Consider the following 20,195-nt stretch of genomic DNA (forward strand, 5'->3'; position numbering starts at 1 on the left):
AGCTACAAGTGGGTCAATAATTAGTCCAGCATAACGCAAAGATTGTTCCAAATTACAAGCTATTGGCTGGCTATCAGCCACTATCTCTCTTACTCACGTGCATTTTTTTTTTTTTTTTTTTTTTTTTTTTTTACCTTTCTGCCGGAATTAAAGTCACGTGGTTAATGTCCTAACCCTTTATCGGTCTTTTTTTAACATGATGTTTTAAGTTGGGATATTATCTGCAAATTACATGTAATGAAAACTGTGACGCACGAAAGGTAACGTTCTCCTGACTGACTTGGTGTTACCAAAATTGTTAGTATTTATGTTTGGCTAGTAGGTGCTCATTAACACTTTAAAACGCCATTTTTTGTAGTCAGTATATATATTAAAATATTTTTAGAATTGAGATTGGTTTAAGAAATATGATTCATTTAGTTTATTAATTAAATTTAATTTGGTTCATTCATAACTAAATAAATCAAGACATTATTTTGCGAGATTAGAGATTCAAGCATCCAAATTTCTGTCTTATAAAAAATGTGTCAGAATTTATGCCAGAGTACACGACTTCACACAAAGGTTGATGAATTTGGTGGGAAGCATACTTTTCATGGCCTTAGAAAGGGTTAAGAAAAAATTTCCAGAATTCAACTTAAATTTTTAATAAAAAATTTTCGGAAAATAATATTGTCCAAACATAATTTTACACCACTTTAAAATTCAGAAAGTAATTTGACAGCAATGATATTTTTTGCACATTTTTTATAAAAAATTTCACAAGTCTTCAAAAATTTGTTTTAATTCTTTAAAAGGGACATTTTTTTTCTAGTCAAAATATTTTTAGGCTTGAAATTAGAATAAGAAAAGGGATTCATTTAGCTAATTAGATAAATTTAATTTGATTAATTAATTAATTTGGTTAATTAATAATTAAGTAACAAATCAAGACACGTCCTTTTGTGTGAGATAAAGAGCTGAAGCATCTAAGTTTCTGTCTTTCTAAAAAAATTCGTCAGAACTTACGCCAACCTACATAATTTCATACAAATATTGATAAATTGGTGGGAAGCATACTTCCCACGGCCATAGAAAGGGTTAATTATTAAAAAATTCTTCGGAGAATAGTACCGCTCAAAGATAATTTTATATCACTTTACTATTCAGAAAAAAATCTTGCAGAGATAAAAAATTTTTTGCACATTTTTTAAAAAAACTTTTATAAGTTTCCAACAGTTTGTTTTAAATACAATTTTCCACAATATCTTTCATTGTTGTAATGAAATGGAGCAATTTTATCTTTCCATCAGATCTTTCACTTGTGCGGCTTTATTAATGTTAACGAAACGATAAAAAGAAATGCCTTCTTAGGACATTTATTCTAAAGAAGAATTTTCATTTTTGCCTTTATTAGTATGATAATAGTATTAGAGAGTCATTCTTGCAGTAAATTTTGCAGTGTCAAAATCGTTATCTAGAGAATGCTATGGTAAATCCAGTTAGATCTGAAGAATTCAAAAAAAAGACGAATCCAGCACTTAAAATGCTATAAGGCTACAATGTCTCGAACTAGAGATAGAAATTTGAGGAAACTTTTTGCCCCTTTAAAATGTATACTAAAATATCTTTGGAATTAAAGTTGATGCGAATTAGAAAATTCGCTTATCCTGTGATATTAAATTAATTAGATTTGTTAATTAAATTTATCAATCAATAATTAAGATAATTCGTTATAGTGTTAGAAAAAATATTCTTCAGGCAATACGATTTTTATTTCATCAACAAATTTGCGATACAATAACTTTCTTATTAGTTGTACATGTTGCTACAATAATAATAATTAATTTAATTGTTAAACCACATTATGATCAAAGCATTTGTTTATATTTTTGTGGTTTCTGAAGTTATTAAGAGATTGCAGCTTTAACAACTTATCATAGAAATTTAAAACTGGATTGATTTTGCGGTAAGTATACACCTCATGGAATTAAAAAAAATATGTTTATTCAGATTTTAAAAGGGAAAACGGTAGACTATCACGTGCATTGCAGAAAGAACAGATAAAATTGCAATTGACTCCACATCTAAGACACGCGCTTTAAGCAAAATTATCTTTCACTGATAAATTTCATGGCACGTAAGCCAAATTATAATTTCATCGATAACTTTACAGCTGAAACGAAATACGATCTCTTCAATCATAACATTAAATTTTTAATTTCTTTTCAATTTGAACAGTAATGATAAAGCGATGGTAATTCCTTAAAGCTTTCGGGAAATCTGTTCATATGTCTATCCCAATGTTCCGTAAAAATCATTTTAAACTTTCTAACCACATTTTGATTTAATGAATTATTTTTATGTTTAAATGTATTAATTGCGATTTCACAAGTATAGTATAACTAGTAGCAGCAACAACAATCACAAGCACGATTTTGCCCATCTAGATAGTTGCGATTTGAGTTACATGTAAGCAGGCAAACAAAAAGACAAAGATTTCATGACAAATGGATGTCATCTAAAATTTGATAGAAATTTACAATTTATAGACCAAATACCAAATTTCATTTGTTAAGTCCTTTTAGTTTCTGAGTTATCGTGACTATCAAAGAACAGACAGACGTTATTTGGTGAGCACTTTTTGAACTCAAGTAGCCAAAAATGTAAAGATTCATCACAATCTGGAAGTGGAATTTTTTTAATTGCTTTTATTTTCTATATTTCATAGAAAGAATACGAACAATGCTTCCAATATTTATAGATTGCGGTATTTTTATTTTCTATAATATACAAAAGTGAAAAAAAACAAAAAAAAAAACGATTTCATAAACATAATTTGAAAAAGGGGATTGTCTACAATTTTGGGCAGCTAATATGAGAGACAATGCAAGATGTATTTAATAAAAAAGAATAATTTGCAGCTTTAATATTAAGAAAACAATTTAAAAAGCGAAGAAATTCTTCGGATATTAGTCTCAAGGCAATAAGAACGACTACTACATTAGTTACTACATACTTAGTTACTACATACCTTATTGAACGTGCAATAACAGATGAATTTATGACAATGTCAAAAAAAATTTCAATGCATTAGTGTGAGAGTCTAACAATCCGCAATATACCCGACTGTTTGATTAAAATTAAATAAATCAAGGATAGAAAAATTGAAGATAAATCTCCATATTTTAGAAATGTTTAAATAGAAGTAAACGCAATTTCGAAATTGCATCAAATATCTTTTAATTGTTGGGATGTGGAATTGTCATCCTTGTCATCTGACTATGATTCAAAATTATGATTGCCCCAGTCTGCATCACTTTGGGGTACTCGTCTTATAGACCAATCTGTGTCATCCTGGGATACCCATCTCATAGACCAATCTGTGTCATCCTGGGATACTCATCTCATAAATCAGTGCCAACCTGCGATATTCATCTCATAGATCAATCGGTGTCAACCTGGCATACTCATCCCCTAGACCAATCTGTATCAATCTAGTGATATCTTAGACCAATACTTAATGCGATTTCTCCATTTCTACCCGATTTTGATTCGAGAAGCATAGTGACTACAAATGACAATGTTCGCCAATGACTCTCAATAGTTTGACAGATATCAGAAGAAACGAATAATTCCAAAGTTATTCCAAACACCTTTTCAATAGTGCGAAGCATAAATGTCATCTGCCTTTTGACCACGATTCAAAATTGCGATTGCTCCAATGTACCATCAACTTTTGACACTTATCCAGCAGATTATCCATATAAATTTTTCATTTCTCCACATTTGAGACTCAAGAAATATAGTGATTGAAAATGGCAATGCTTTCTAATAACTCTCAGACTCAAATATCCCATCAGAAGGTATGCTTTGAGTTAAGTTGAGATTTAGCGGAACAATAATGAGTTTTCAGAACTGTACGATTCCAAATTGAGACTAAAACTATTCTTTTTCATCTTCAGTTGTATATGATCATAAAATATTACAATATTGCAAAAAAAAAGAGTATACAAATATTTGAAACAAATGTAGGGAGGGCAGATACCTCAATAGCTATACAGAAAGACGGTTTCAGATAAAGGTAAAGTCTTAATCCACAAGTAATTTTAATTCATCCATAAAATTATAAAATACCTTTCCTTTGCATTCCAATAATTAAACAAAAATTAATAAATTTAGATCAGAATTTGAAACAAGTAATTATCAAATACTTTTACAGCAATTTATAGTTGGAACAGTAATTAAACCAACAATTGCCCTAATAAACTGAAAACACAAGATCTGAGATCGCATTATTTGAGATTAATTTATTATTTGCAAGAACATAAGTTCATTCTGCGAATTCATTTATTTGAAGAAATAATCTCTATAATTTCGCTGACTTATATAAAAGAAAATGATGGAAATTGGTCTATTAAGAGAATAAATATAAATGGATTATCTAATGAGAATCTTTAAAAATTACGAAAGTGTTAGTTGGAATTTTAAAGAAAAATGTTTTAATCAAATAATGTTGGGAAAATGCATTTTTAGAGAAAAAGGATATTCACCGAGCAATATTTACAAAAGAAAAAATAAATAACTAATTTACGTTGTACCAGACTGCTACCATTAATCAATGGACATTTGCTTAGCTGTGTGCAATTAAGATTTCAAAAATAAAAGTTACGATGAAGCAAAAAATAAAAATCTTAAGTATTCCAAGAATTTCAATTTGATTGTGGTTTGAATTGATGTTGCAATAGTTTTGCACACAGAACTATTTTGATGAACAAAGATTGACTTGATGAATTAAACAAGCGGAAGTGATTTCCACAACATTTTCACTATCAATTAATAGTATCAGAAAAATTGTATCTGTGTTTTAGACGAATCCTCCCCTACAAATTTGGTGTTAAGACCGTATACCAAATTTCAACCATCAAGCTCAAAGGGTTTTTCAGTTATCTTCTCACAGACATACAAATATTTTCCATAAATCTGTTTTTCTAACTTAGGAAGATCTAAAACGTGGAGATTCGTCAAAATCTCGATTTCGAATTTTTCGATGATTCCTATACTTCCATCTGTATTTCGTATGCAATAAAAATCTTATCAATCTGAAGGTGCTAAACTTTTTCCATTGTTTCAGTTCGATTCAAACGATTTAAAAGTCACTTGTCGAATCGGAGATGGAAAAGTTTATATGAATTGCATCTGGTCAACTGATTCGATCTTTGTAGATAGCATTTGGCGTTAATTAGAGCGATCTTATTCTTTAAGAGGTGGCATTTCAGTTCGATTTGGGGTAGAAAAAGTAGACTAAGTTAAAAATATCTGTTCGGGTCTTAGTATTCAAACAGATATAGTATTGTTGCGACGCTCCATTGTACACCATAATTCGACCATTTTTTTAACCCTTTAAAGGACCATTTTTTCTAGTCATATTATGTTAAAATATTTTTAGGCTTGAAATTAGAATAAGGAAAGGGATTCATTTAGCTTATTAGATAAATTTAATTTGATTAATTAATTTGGTTAATTAATAATTAAATAACAAATCAAGACATCATTTTGTGTGAAATAAAGAACTAAAGCATCTAAGTTTCTGTCTTTCTAAAAAAATTTGTCAGAACTTATGCCAGTCTACATAAATTCATACAAAGATTGATAAATTTGGTGGGAAGCATACTTCCCACGGCCCTAGAAAGGGTGTGATTTATTATATTTTGTATATCCGAAGCCCTAAGTTTATTTGAATAAACTACCTAGAAAAAGAATCCAATTAATTCATTTGGAGTATTTAATTACATTACGAATTAATATTTGATTCTGATTTAATATGTTACATATAAGAAATTATTCTTTTGTCAAGTTGTTTTGGCATTTACTAGAGACAATTCGTACTCATGTGATAGGTGTCAAATATATTTCGCTGATTTATATTTGGAATCCATTGAGATTCTAACAAGGAGGGGGAATGCCACGAGAGAGTATAAGATAATAAGTAATTAGATGTCATGCGCAGTTACATTACTTCAATCACAGATTCATTCATAATTTATTATATACGACACAGTTAATTAGGTTCTTTCTCTATTCTTTAAATCCCTATTTTTGTTTGCAATAGCGCTTGCTTATTTAATAAATACTTCATACAGAAAAATGTGAAATCTAATATTAAAAAAATAAAATACAGCAAAATAATAACTTAAAATGCTTGCATTGTATAACGAAAATAAAAAGATTCATGAATATGTAAATCTACATAATTGAATCCATATTGACATTATCAATTTCTGTCAATTCCTTCAGAAATATTGCCATTCGCGAAAATAATCAAATGGTAGTGATGAAAGATAAGAACAATCGAACAATGAGAATAATCAAAGATGGCGCCGCGATTAAAAATAAATTAACCATGATGAATTTGTGGAAGGGTAAAAAAAAAGCTTTTGAGGAGTGTGTACGTGTGTGTATTTTTAAACACATTAATGAGGAACTTTTAGGAATATAATCAACCATTTGTGTCCGAGCCAATCGAATTCTTGTATAAAAAAAATAGAGAACGAATTTGTTTTGCAGAATTTTAAACTCAATCTGAAATAATTACTAGTAGCCACCTACGGCGACCAGCTGCTCATTCACCATATTAATAGAACTAATTTAATCATATCAACCAACTTTGATTAACTACATTGTACCAACTAAATGAAAATATTATTTTAAATTTTACTTGTACAATAATTATACGGCATGCTGATTGGTTTACTACAGACGCAAAATAGAGAAAATATTGGACGAATAAAATTAGCAAATCAATACAGTTATTGCTACTAGGGGTTCATCAAAGCCTTATCTTGTTATATCCCTCGCAACTTTGGAATGAAGGGGGACAAACAACCATTGGCGATGTATCTAGAGATCATGCACTTGCATATGAAATAAAAATATTTTTCTCGAAGAAAACGAGTAATAAAATAAAATTTTAAAAATTCTCTTGCATATGAAGGGGGATGGAGGATTATGAGAATCATATAAAATAAAAATTGTCGAATAATAATAATCGAATGCTTTATTGTCGGTATAATAATCTTTTTGGAGCAATCGAATGCTTTATTGTCGGTATAATAATCTTTTTGGAGCAATCGAATGCTTTATTGACAAAAATATCCACGACTTGGAAGCCAACAAAAAATTTTTACAGTACACTCCCGAGTATCCGCCCTAATGTGGCGGAAGGACTGGCCGGATAACAAAAAAGCCGAATAGGCCGGAATTCTGGTATTGGTAGGCAAAGAAATGAATTCATAGAAGGCAAAGTTTTTATCCAAAACTCATTGTTATAATATGTATTTTCTCACCTCATATGCATTCTCTAAGCTCTCCGTTTATCTCAATTTGAACGCAGTCGCGGCCCGGGAAATCATAGAAGCAGTTGCCGGTAACGTGTCGAGTTGAAACAGAAGGTTCTGTACTGATAGTTTATATACTGCTGCACGTTTCAAGAATTTATTTAGAGAAATAGTAAAAGGATATAAACTGTTCACATTTTAACATAAATTCTGTAGTGCCTAACTTAAATGCAGGAAACAAATAATATATTAACGCAAATCAAACCTAATTCCTAAGGAAATTGGCTCCAACTGATTTTATTTTTCATTGATAAATGATTACACTGATATAAAAAGGTAACCCTAAGATAAGAATCAAAACTTACAGTTTATAGATTTGAAAAAGTCTTTAATAGATGATTTACTAGACACCCTGCATTTCTCATTTAATTACGATAAAAGAAAACAAGGTCGGATTGTACGGAAGCCGAATAATCACGAACCGGTTACTCGGAATTGTACTGTATTTATTTATTTATTTTTCTGATTTCTTAAAAATATAATTAGTATATATCTTGTTTCCTTTCTATAAAAATTATTCTTTGGGATGGCTTGACAAAATTCTAGGGATAGCGTAATTATTATAAAAAAATATGTTAACAGATATGAAAGTGCGCAGTGTCATCCATACAAAACAACATCGATATGATTAATTTTTTTTCTTTCATAGAATGCTATTAATTGCCGGGTTAAAAATAAAAATCACTAAGCACGATTTGCGGTTTACTCAAGTGAAGCTTAATAAGCTTACTCACCAAAAGCTTTTCTTTAAATACTTTTCTGCGGTTAAAGTGTGAAGAAGTACTTTCTCTAATTGCACTTTCGGGTGTAATATAACCACAAAATCATTTTTCACAGGAAATAAGTTTTTACCTTCTTTTCCCTACTTTTAATACACAAGTTTTTTTTTCTTTCCCTCCGATTATTAATGTGCAGTTGAAAAAATTTCTTAGGAAAAGTTATTCCCAAATGATGAAATTCATTAGCTTTCTGCAAGATTCCTTGAAAAATGTTTATAGATTAGCAGAACGGCATACTAGAGTTTTGATTCCATGTACCAAAACCAGAGTTACCAGAGCTTTGATCCGATGTATCAAAACCAGAATTACCAGAGCTCTAATCCGATGTACCAAAACCAAAGTTACTAGAGTTTTGATCCAATGTACCAAAATCAGAGTTACCGGTATACTGGAACTTTGATTCGATGTACTAGAAACAGTATATCTGAGCTTTGAGCTCTTCAATCTTCAAATAAGGGATTCTTAATTGTTCGCCACTCGTGCATTCTATTCGAATCGAAGAAAAAAAAAATTGCAATTCCATTTACGCCCTAAAGTCCTTGAGTCCATTAATTTTATAAATATTATTAAATACGTTTATTTGAAGAAAAAAACAAATGTATGCCGTAAATTAATATAACTAAGCAATAATTATAATATTGCTTATTTGTTTTAACTCAAATATAATATATATTTTAAATTGTTTAATAAGCAATATCTATCAAATTTTCAACGAAATTTGAGTCCACAGAAAACTTCTGACCGTGCATATTGTCTGGTTCTATTTAGTATATTAAATAGCTTCGTGTAAGCGTGGTGTGATTATCTAGAAAAGAAGTGATAGTTCAAAAATCATGTTACAGCATTCGAAAAAATAATATATTAGAAACTAGATTTTTCAGTTGTTTTTCATAATTACAATCAATTAACATAAGTTCATTACTGTTCAACAAAATTATATTTTTTAAGTTTTTCAATTTTTTTGAAAGAATTATTTTTTGAACAAATAATTAAATATCTAATAAAATCTAGTTAATTAAATTGAACAAATAAGCAACAAATAAAATAAATTAATTTGTTATATTTAATCTTCGCTCTTGATAACTAAAAAATTCACGAAGAATGTTATTTATTTAAAAAAATTAATTCAAGGAAATAGTTTCTGATTTCTCAACATTAGAGTGAAAATTCATTTACGGTTTACATGGAATATAAATTCCATTAGATTCTCAGTTTCGATAAGATAAAAATGAAATTTATTTTTTGATTAGATAAGCAGAAAAGTTACGTTTTGCTGTTTATCAAAAGTAGGCGTAATTTTGATATCATTCGTCGCAAGGTAAAGAAAACATTTCTAACATTCTCTATCTATATTATTTTTATCAGGAAATCATCTTGAGATAAAACTACAAAATGACAATAAGCAATAATATAATAAATAAAAATATCTTTTGAGCATCAAAAGCTATTACGAGCATTAATGCTGTTTTTATATGTGAGGTTACTAGGATATAAAAGCGACAGTAAAAACATTTTTAGCTCAGGAAATTTTAAATAATCCAAAAGAAAACAGCATACGATTTTTTTCTATTTATTTCATGAAAATTGCAAATAATTCCAAAATAAAAAAGCAGACGATTTTTTTTTCTATTTATTCAATGAAAATTGAAAATAATTCTAAAATAAAGCAGACGATTTTTTTCTATTTATTCAAAGAAAATTGAAAATAATTCCAAAATAAAAAAGCAGACTATTTTTTTTCTATTTATTTAACGAAAATTGAAAATAATTTCAAAATAAAAAAGCAGACGATTTTTTTCTATTTATTTAACGAAAATTGGAAATAATTTCAAAAGAAAAAGCAGATGATTTTTTTCTATTTATTTAACGAAAATTGGAAATAATTCCAAAATAAAAAAGCAGACGATTATATATATTCAAATGACATCACAAACAGTTATACAGTAGTTTGTGAAAGTAGTTATCATTTAAAGGGCTTTTTCAAAATAATTTCCCTTTACAAGTTAAGAGAATAAAAATTCCTTTAGCATCTACATTGGCATACATCAATCTTCGTCTTAATGTAAATAGTAAAATCACACTAATATCATCAAACAGATTCTCCTTTATTATATTTTGTAGTTTAAAATAAATTCATCTCTTTGTTCTGTCTTTGAAATGCATCTCTTGTGGCATAGTTTCCTCAAAAGTCCACATTAAAATAGTATTTCATACTAAAAGAATCATTTCAACTTTTTTTTCTAAAAAAAATTCTAATTGAAAAAAGACTAAACTAATATATGGGCATTTCAATGCTTTTATTTCGCGCAATTTAATTTTCTTTTGGACCTAAAAGCTCTACACTTTTTATAAACGCTATCTTTCACAAGAAAAGAATAACACAGTTAATCAAAGAGTTTCTAAACTTTATTTTAACTTATTTTTAGACCGAAATCAAAGTTTCAATAGAATGATGTTCAATGTTTGAATTGCCAACATATATCCATCACAACATATAAAATCAAATATATTTGTTGAAAACAACGTTGACATTTCGAAATGAAATGGTAACGTTAGAATATCCCAAATGATCTTTAAAAACGTTAAAAGTCAGCTGTACTACTGAGCTTACAGGTCAGCTCAGTAGTACAAAGTTATCAATATTCGTAAAACTTTTTTTTTTTTTTTTCGTTTTGCGGAAGAGCAATTCTTTCAATTTATTTGTTCTGTTTTTCGGTTAACTTTAAATCTTCATAATAAATCGTCTGTCTAGAAGTTATGTTGTTTGCTAAACAGGAAGAAATGGATAATTCTGCACAGTAAGCAATTCAGCGCACAGCTGTTTTCACTAGTAAATAGGGAGCGAAATGTTCTCGGAGCTTTTCTGTGCATGATGGAATAGATATTGTTAAACAGCGTTTTTCAATACAATAAGCCATTTTCTGAATCAATTTAGCGAATTTCAATCGAAACAATGTCTGCTGATAAGTTAAATCGATGCTGGGTAATTTCTAGCGATAGAACAATTGGCATGCTGTATTACCTGTACCAAAAATCGTTTATCTAATGGGTGTCTTGTTTATGTTATATACTAACTCATGGAAAACCAGAACTGATATGGAATAAATAATTCTATAAAAATTACAATTGGCAAAAATAAGTCCCAAATGGACAAAACAAATTTAAGAAAATCTGGAATATAAGAAATCTGATAAAAGGAATTCTATTCTTTGGCTTTATTCCTTTTTCAAGTAACATAGTAGCATTTAAAAGAAAGTTTGAGGGGATATGAAAGAAGGCATTTGTTACGCATTGATACGTCGTGCAATATAAAAGGAGACAAATTTCCAATGTCAGAGGTCAACCACAGGGGGCGCACCATGTTGCATTGTTAATGCGATGTTGACCTCCTCCATTTCTCAGACTCCAAGACAGCAAAATAGATAGATATTTTTCCAGCAATTACATCTGCATGGCTCCGAACTCCACAGGAGCACACGTTTCAATGTTGCTGAAAGGGACTAACGAGCTCTTTTATATGAGAGAGGGAGGGGGGAGATACTTTCACCTACACAGTAAGGGGATAATAGAAGTTCAACTTTGCATTGGAATAAAGGAAAAGAAAGTATTTTTCTGCGTATCAAGAAGTAACATTATGCGAGAACAAAATGGGCATAAATGCCATAGCAGACAGTTACAGGGAGAGGAGTGAAAATAAAATAATCATATATTTGATTCATTTTATAATGCCAAATGTGACTACTATGAGAGGAATAATAAATATATCCTGTTTTTATTTCCTTTTGTTACACCACTGACTTCTGTTAAGTAGTGAAGACAAAATAGTAAATGTTTGCTTCGTTTTATATTGTCAAATGTGACTACAACGGGGAGAAATAACGTCTTATTCTCCTGTATTTATTTCCCTTTAGAATGCTGCTGTCATTTGAAAGGCGGAGAAAATGAAATCACAACACGTTTACTTAGTTTTATAATACCAAATGTAAACTACTAAGTGGAGGGGACGTCCTTACTTTCCTTGTTTTCATTCCCCCTTAGCGCGCAACTGTCATTGGAATGCAGTGGAAATAAAAAATAATACACTTGCTATGTTTTATAATGCCAAATGTGACTACTACGGGAGAAATAATCAACTTAATTCCCCTCTTTTAATTCCCTTAGTACGCCACTGGCAAAGGGTGTGCAGTAAAAATAAATTGGCAATATATTTGCCTCGCTTTATAATGCCAAATGTGATTACTAGGGAGAAATAATGCCCTTAATTTCTCTGTTTTTAGTTCCCTTCGAAAGCCATTGTCATTATAGTAACAGTAAAACTCTGCTTAGTTTTATAATGCCAAATGTGATTACTACGGGGTCATGATAAATGTGACGTCTTCTGACTTAATTCCCTTGACTTTTATCTCCCTTTAGTCATAAAAGGGCATAGTAAATAAAATAGTAAGAGATTTCGTTTTATAATGCTAAATCTGAATACTATATGGAGGGATTCTAGATTCCCCTGTCTTTATTTCCCTTTAGTACTTCACTATCATCGAAAAGGCAATGAAAAGAGCAAAACATTTACTTCGTTTTAAAATGCATCATTATTATAACCAAATATGAATACTACGGGGGGGGGGATAGTGCCCTTAATTCTTCTGCTTTTATTTACATAGTGCACCACTGTCATTGGAGTAGCAGTGAAAATAAAATAATATACGTTTGCCTAGCTTTATAATACCAAATGTAACTACTATGGAGTCATGATAAATGCGACGCCTTCTGACTTATTTACGCAACTTTATTTACGTCTTTAGTACGCAACTGTCAATGGAAGAACATAGAAAATAAAACAGTAATGCATTTCGTTTTATAATGCCAAATGTCAGTACTATGAGGGGGTGTAATGTCCTTAATTTCTCTGTCTTTATTCCCCTTCTGTACGCCACTGTCATCGGAAAGGCAGTAAAAATAAAATAGTAATATATTTACTTCGTTTTATAATGCAAAATGTCACTACCACAGGGGAGGAGAAATAACGCCCTTAATTCCCCTGTTTTCATTTCCCTTAGTACACCACTGCCAAAAATAAAACAGTAACACATTCCCATCCCCTGTGGTAGTGACATTTTGCATTATAAAACGAAGTAAATATGTTACTATTTTTACTGCCCTTCCGATGACAGTAGCGTACAAAGGGGGAATAAGACACACAGTAACACATTTGCCTCGTTTTATATTGCCAAATCTGGCTACTATGGGTTCATGACAAATATGACATCTACTGCCTTAATTTCTTTGACTTTTATCTCTCTTTAGAACGCCACTGCCATTGAAAGAAAAGAGAAAATAAAATAGTAACACATTTTGTTTTATAATGCCAAATATGAGCACTGTGTGTGGGGGGGGATAAAGTCCTTAATTCTCCTATCTTTATTCCTTTTTAGTACGCCACTATCATTGGAAGGAAAAATGAAAATAAAATAGTAACAGATTTTATTTTATAAAGTCAAATGCGAGTACTATCAGGAGGATAACTTCCTTAATTCTCCAGTCTTTATTTCACGCCACTGTCCCTGGAACAGCAATGAAAATAAAATAGTAATACATTTATTTTATAATGCATAATAAATATGCATTTCGCTTTATAATGCATCACTATTACTACCAGTATGTCTAATACTGAGAGAAATAACGTTCATAATTCTCTTGTTTTTATTTCCTTTTAGTACGCCACTGTCATTAGGATAGCAGTGAAAATAAAATAGTAATACGTTTGCCTCGTTTTATAATGTCAAATGTGAATACGAAATATACCTCTGTCTTTATTTCCTTTTGATACGCCACTGCCATTGGGGAAGCAGGGGAGATAAAAGAGTAATATATTTATTCCGTGTCATAAAGAAAACACATTAAAAAATGGACGAAATTTATATTTCCTTTAAAAAGACGTGGCGAAATGAATGTATTTACTCCTTCATATATTTTCTTCTAAATCTTCTAACGTAGGAAATAGAAATAACATTTTGTTACACATTTTCTTAGATATATACATTTTTTACTCCTTTAAAATAAAATAACTTATTTGTAGTGCCGCTTTTAAGAATTGTTTATTTCATATAGAATTATATCACTTTTAAATAAGATAAATTAAATCACGAAATTAAATTTTGAGGCAAAAAAATCATCAAAATTACAGCATACATATCACAACATCATTGAAAATAAAGTTCATTTTAATAGGGTTCCAATTTTTGTCATCATTTCACAACACACAATCGAAGGCAGCTGCCTAGGACCTCTAGGCTGGGACGATAATTGCAAGAAGTCAATTAAAGGTCTTTATTTTCCAGGTTGCCAAACAAATTATTTTGTGAAAAATATAAATTCTACGAATTATAAAGTATTAGATAATATTAACACTTAACCAAGTATAAATAGCCAAGTTTCTATATCTGCTTGTGATTATAAGTAAAAAAAAATCTGTGAATTAAAACATTAAATATTAGCATTTTATTAACTATAACTGAATATCTCATATGTTCTACAAACATCAAGTCCTTATATGTACATTCATGTTCATTAAGTTATTCGAATCTTTATCAACATCGAAGGTCTGCTTATATATTATTATGTAGAAATAAACGTAGAATCTAAGCATATGCAGTCATAATAAATAAAATATTTTCACAAAATTAATAAAATAAAAAATAATTAACTTAAAATAAAACATTGATAGGTTAAAAATGCATAGAAATGTAAAACTAAATTGATCAGTTTATAAAAAGAAGGGCTTCGTGATATGTACTGCTTGCCTGGGACAGCAAAATATCAAAATTCACCCCTTCACATAAAGAAAAATCTCTTTAATCAGTGCAATTTGGCTTCCTCAAAAAGAAAGGGGTATTCTAATATAGCCTCGGGTGCTAATTTGTTCATGAATGCTTTTGATAACTGAGAATGAGAAAAAAATTTTTCCTCGTAGCAGGTCGATTATTCTTAACTGAAATTGGATAATCACTGGAAAAAGTTTTAAATGTTTTATATTAGAAGCGAAGTATTCTTCGTTAAAAATAGATTTTCATTCTGTGCTTATATATAATAATAATATAATATGAAATGAGTCTTTTTTTTTTTCATATCAATCACTGCATATGCCATTTTTTTTTCAAATAGTATAAAAAAAGATAATAAAGAACTGTTGCATTTTTCACAAGACATGAAGACTATAAATTTCAAACTATTTTTTCGTTTGACAGAAATGACAACCTGAAGAATATAAAATTGATTATCAAAGAAATTATTCGAAATTTGTATGATCTTTAAAATATTGGTAAAAATATGAAAATCATAATAATGACCAATATAAAGTAAATTGATCATTATTATGATCAACGTTTTGTTTTAATTTCTAAATATATCTTTAAAAATGTCTCATGTTCTAAAGTTACAATGTCAAGAATTGAGTAAAATATGTTTTAGTTAATTTTTTAAAATAGATTGTTTATAAATATAACCCAATTATTTCCAATTCAACTTCCACAAATTAAAAAAAGCAGAAAAATTTAAAACACAAATTATTCTTTTCTATTCGGAAAAAAAAAAGCGGTAAAGTTGATTTGATTTAGATTCTAAAGCTATTTGTAATTTGAGAAAACAAATATTATTTAATGTTCCAAATAACAATTTTAACAAAAAAAATGCTAAAACTGTCAATGAAATAAATGCCGTTCACTTAAATGATGAATAATATCTTCTTTTTCATCAAAAAATCAAAAATTCATCTCTTTTTTCCCCCTTTTTTTCATTTCGTTCGCTTATACCATATGATTTACAAAGTTTTTAAAAAATTTCACTTACAGATATAGAATTATCAAAAAAAGAAATAAAAAAGTTCAATATTTTTCTAAAGAAGCATTTGCATATATTTAAGGAACTAATAAAAAAATCTAGTCAGAAGGAATTAATACCTCCGCCTCCACTCCAAAAAATTACCAGTGTTATTTAAAAAAAAAAAAAAAAGACTATATTTTATTATTTTAGATCATTTTACACATCAGTCTTTATCTATAATTGGAAATAAATTTTCTGTCTTGTTAGGAAATTCTAAGTTGTTTTTAAATCTGACGAAATTATTTATAAAAATACAACTGGCAAACGATTTTTGTAATTCCTTTTTTAATTCTGTGATTTAAAAATATAAAATAAATAAAATCATCAATTTATGAATGACTGATGACATTAAACAAACAACAATTTATATTTTTTAATATAATATTAATTTAAAGTAATTCTTAATTTTAAAATAAAGGCACTAAACAATTTTTAAGAAACCATGTTGCCAAAAGAAATAAATATTTTTTTGTGCAAAATAAGAAGGAAAAAAATCGCAACAAATTTGTGTTATGTTAAACTAAATCTAAAATTCACTTACTTGCAAGAATAGAAGAAAAGAGGAAAAAAACCGGTTGCTGTGGTTGAAAATAATCAATTTAAGAGTAAAGAGAACATTCCATAGCGAAGACAAATGTCACAGCTAACACCTAGACAGGAGAATATAAACAAACAGACACATATCATGGCGCGCGTGACACAGGTTAGACTTCGGTTTAGAACGCACAGACGGACAAACACAGTTCTGGTAGTACTCCTCGGAACGGAACGTCCGATACGAATGGAACAGTCATTCCGTTCTGTTCGGTCGCTTTCGAACTTTTTTTCGTTCTTTTTTCTTTTTCGTTTTTCTTGCAGAGGCGCGGGAGGGGAAGGCAGACACTCTCTGCAGGGTTGCCACGGCGTAATTCGACACCAGGCGATCGCCAACTGGAATTTTAAGAAAAGTACTTCTTGTGGATTGTGTAGAATTCTATTTTTTTCTTTTCGCTTTTTAAAATAAAGTTGATAAAAGATTACGATAAGCTCTCAGCCGATCAAGGAACATTTTGTGCTCTTCTAAAAAAAAGTAATTTAGAGATGCATTGATATGGATTAGGAAGAAAAGCGAACGTTCTCTTGTCAGACCAGACTTTTTTTTTTTTTACGTCTTTAGTGATGGGGGACTTTGGAAATACCAGACAGCGGAAAAGTTGTTGTCGTATAGACTACCCCTACGCAAAGGGGGAGGGATATCGGAATAACTCAGACAGCTTACTCAGAAGACTTTTTTAGAACAATTTTTTCTAGCTCTCTTTTCATATTTTTAGTTTTATTTTTCATACTTTTTTTTTAATTTTTCGTAATTGAACAGTGTCAATATTGTCAAAACATCCAGAAAAAAATTAACAAAATATTATTTCCATTATTTAACCATACATAGCTGAATTTCTATAGTAAACAAACAGATGATCTAATTGGGGTTGTTTACAAGATTCTGTCTCAGATAGTGCCATTTCTAGTATCTTTATTATTTTTTTCTTTTTTCATGATAATATCCACATGCTATACTGCTGGAACTGAAAGTCCATCTGTCATATATGATATATTACTAAACAGAATTTTTTTTTACCAAATTTAGCAACATTTTTTTATCTTCATAAAGAATGCTAAATTTGTAGATTCTTTTAAATGTTCATGTATTTTTCTGTTATTTTTTTCTTTTTAATAAATTGTATTATGTATGACTCTTTGCGAAATCTTATTTTCGATGCACGTGAAAGTTTGCTTTCAGTATCGAAGACCTCACAAATTTGTTCTTTATATCATTGAAATTCTACCAATACTGATAGTCTAAGTTAAGTCACTATCAGACAAATTTAGATGAAAGCGTTATAAAAATATTTCACAGCTGTAAAATCCATTACAATTTTTACTTTCTCATAAAACATAGTACAAAGTATAATAATCGTTAAATTCAAATTCGAGATTTTGACGAATCTTCACATTCATTTTAGACCTCGCTGAGTTCAAAAACCACATTTTTAGAAAATATCCGTCAGTCTATCTCTGTCTAAGATAACTTAAAAACGCCTTAAGCTAGACGGTTGAAATTTGGTATACGGTTTTTACACTAAATTTGTAGATTTTTGTCAAATTCTGAGTAAAATCTGTTCGGATGAAGCCAATCTGTCCGGCTGTTCGGATATAATTTAACACGATAATTACAAAACGAAGAGTGCTAGATAGATAAAATTCGGTACTCAGATTTAACATGTATAGTGTAGACACCTGTCAAATTTGGAGCCAAATCTAATTATGGATTGACTGTCTATCGATTTATACTTTTAGAAACAAGTAAAAGCGATAATTAAAAAAATCCAGATACTTAAGTATATTACATTTGGTATGGAATTTTACGAGAATAAGTACAGTTTTGTGTCAAATATTGGTTTCAATTGGTTGAGAAAATAGTTTGAGAAAAATGTGTTTAAAACACAAATTCAGTTTTTGGATACTATTATCGCATGTCAGGCATTAACCGCCAAATAATTCGCCAAGAATGACACGACCGGTTCAATAAAAACGTTATATTCACACCAAAAGTTAATATTTCAAGACTATTGTACGCCACTGCCATACAAGGCGCTCTCTGTTATAAAAAAAATTATTAAAGAGTTAGTTTTGAGGTGACCATTCCGGCTAGTTTTTCTAAAAAAACTCCACCAAATTTGCTTGTTTATTAATGTATTTAAGGAAAATTGTAATTCCTTTTATTTAAGCATAAAATAGTCCTCACTGATTCATAAACACTTAATTATCATTTATATTATTGAAATGATATCTATGTTAGGTCTAGCAAATTTGCATCCGTTTTATATGTGGATTTGTAGAAATCATTCAGTCTTTTTGTTTCTCTCATGTCATCATTTTATAAAGCGACCGCCTATACAATTACGAATGCCTTCAAATCCTCTTTACAAAGATTAATTAACTACAAATTTTTCATTTTTTATCCATATTCATTACAATAAGATAATTCATCATGATCATATTCATCATCACATTCATCATTTCAATTTCTGGACCCTTTCAAACTTATTCGGCAAGCTTTGAGAGAAGAAGTAATTGAAAGAGTCTGTCGAAATTGGAGTATCAAGTTTTTTCAGATTTTGTCTTGCCGAACAGCTGTTGAGTAAGTAGGTTTAGTGTATATTTGATTTTGATGTCGAAGATAGGAAAATCTTCACATTGATGTTATATAGAAGTTTGGAAAGTGGGGCGGTCGTTCATTTGTTGACTTCCACTTCAAACCTTTCACCCAAAATTATGCAATTAATTATACAGCTTTAAAAAATATGACCTTAATCTACAAAATAAATGAAATTGTCAAGATTTTTCAGGAGTTATCCTCGTATTTTCCTTCATAAGAATATCATTTATAATGTGCGGTCAAAACCATAGTACCTATTGAATAACTTAGCAGGACTATGAAGACAATGTAGCAAAACTATGAAGACAATGTAGCAAGACTATGAAGACAATGTAGCAAGACTATGAAGACAATGTAGCAAGACTATGAAGACAATGTAGCAAGACTATGAAGACAATGTAGCAAGACTATGAAGACAATGTAGCAAGACTATGAAGATAATGTGCTTTAACAGCATTGGATTCTATATTATTTTTTATCGTGTGTTAAAGGTAGTTTCACGATAATAATTTCCCAGTGTTGTCCTAAGTAATAATTCAATCAGATTTCCATGCAGCTAACTAAAGAAAATTGTTAATCAAAGGCAACCGAGCAATATAAACTCAAATAATAAAACGTACATAATACATTAACTCTCTTAAATTTAATAGTTTATTTCTATTTATATAAAAATATTTAATGCTTTGTGATGCAGGTTTTAAACCACTTAACGAAAATAATATACATTTAAGTTTTAAAAATATACTTTTATTAAATGATTCAAAATTTAGTAATTCAATAAATACTTTGATACAAGTAGTTCAGGAAATGAACCACCTTTTCCTGAAAAAGTTAAACGATATACTATACGGGAAAACGTTGTTAGTGCATAAAATGAACGCAACTTCGTATTATTTTTAGAATTTTCTTAGACCCATTTTTTTTAATATCAGACATTTTTTTTATTTGATAAACTTGAATGTCAGCAAAAAT

At 29.5% G+C, this 20,195-nt stretch overlaps 1 protein-coding gene across 2 annotated transcripts in view; it reads right to left on the reverse strand.

The window, feature by feature from the left end:
• LOC129983845 (protein outspread-like) overlaps window positions 1-16,828 on the reverse strand; it is a 168,115-nt gene extending 151,287 nt beyond the window's left edge. The window contains exon 1 of one of the 2 annotated variants that reach the window (XM_056093505.1): window positions 16,572-16,828. The gene's annotated coding sequence lies outside the window, so the exon portion shown is untranslated. The remainder of the gene's footprint in view (window positions 1-16,571) is intronic. The other variant, XM_056093504.1, reaches the window with a different exon arrangement.
• Window positions 16,829-20,195: the final 3,367 nt, after the last annotated feature.

Source organism: Argiope bruennichi, chromosome 9 (assembly GCF_947563725.1).
Source record: "Argiope bruennichi chromosome 9, qqArgBrue1.1, whole genome shotgun sequence".
NCBI classification, from domain to species: domain Eukaryota; kingdom Metazoa; phylum Arthropoda; class Arachnida; order Araneae; family Araneidae; genus Argiope; species Argiope bruennichi.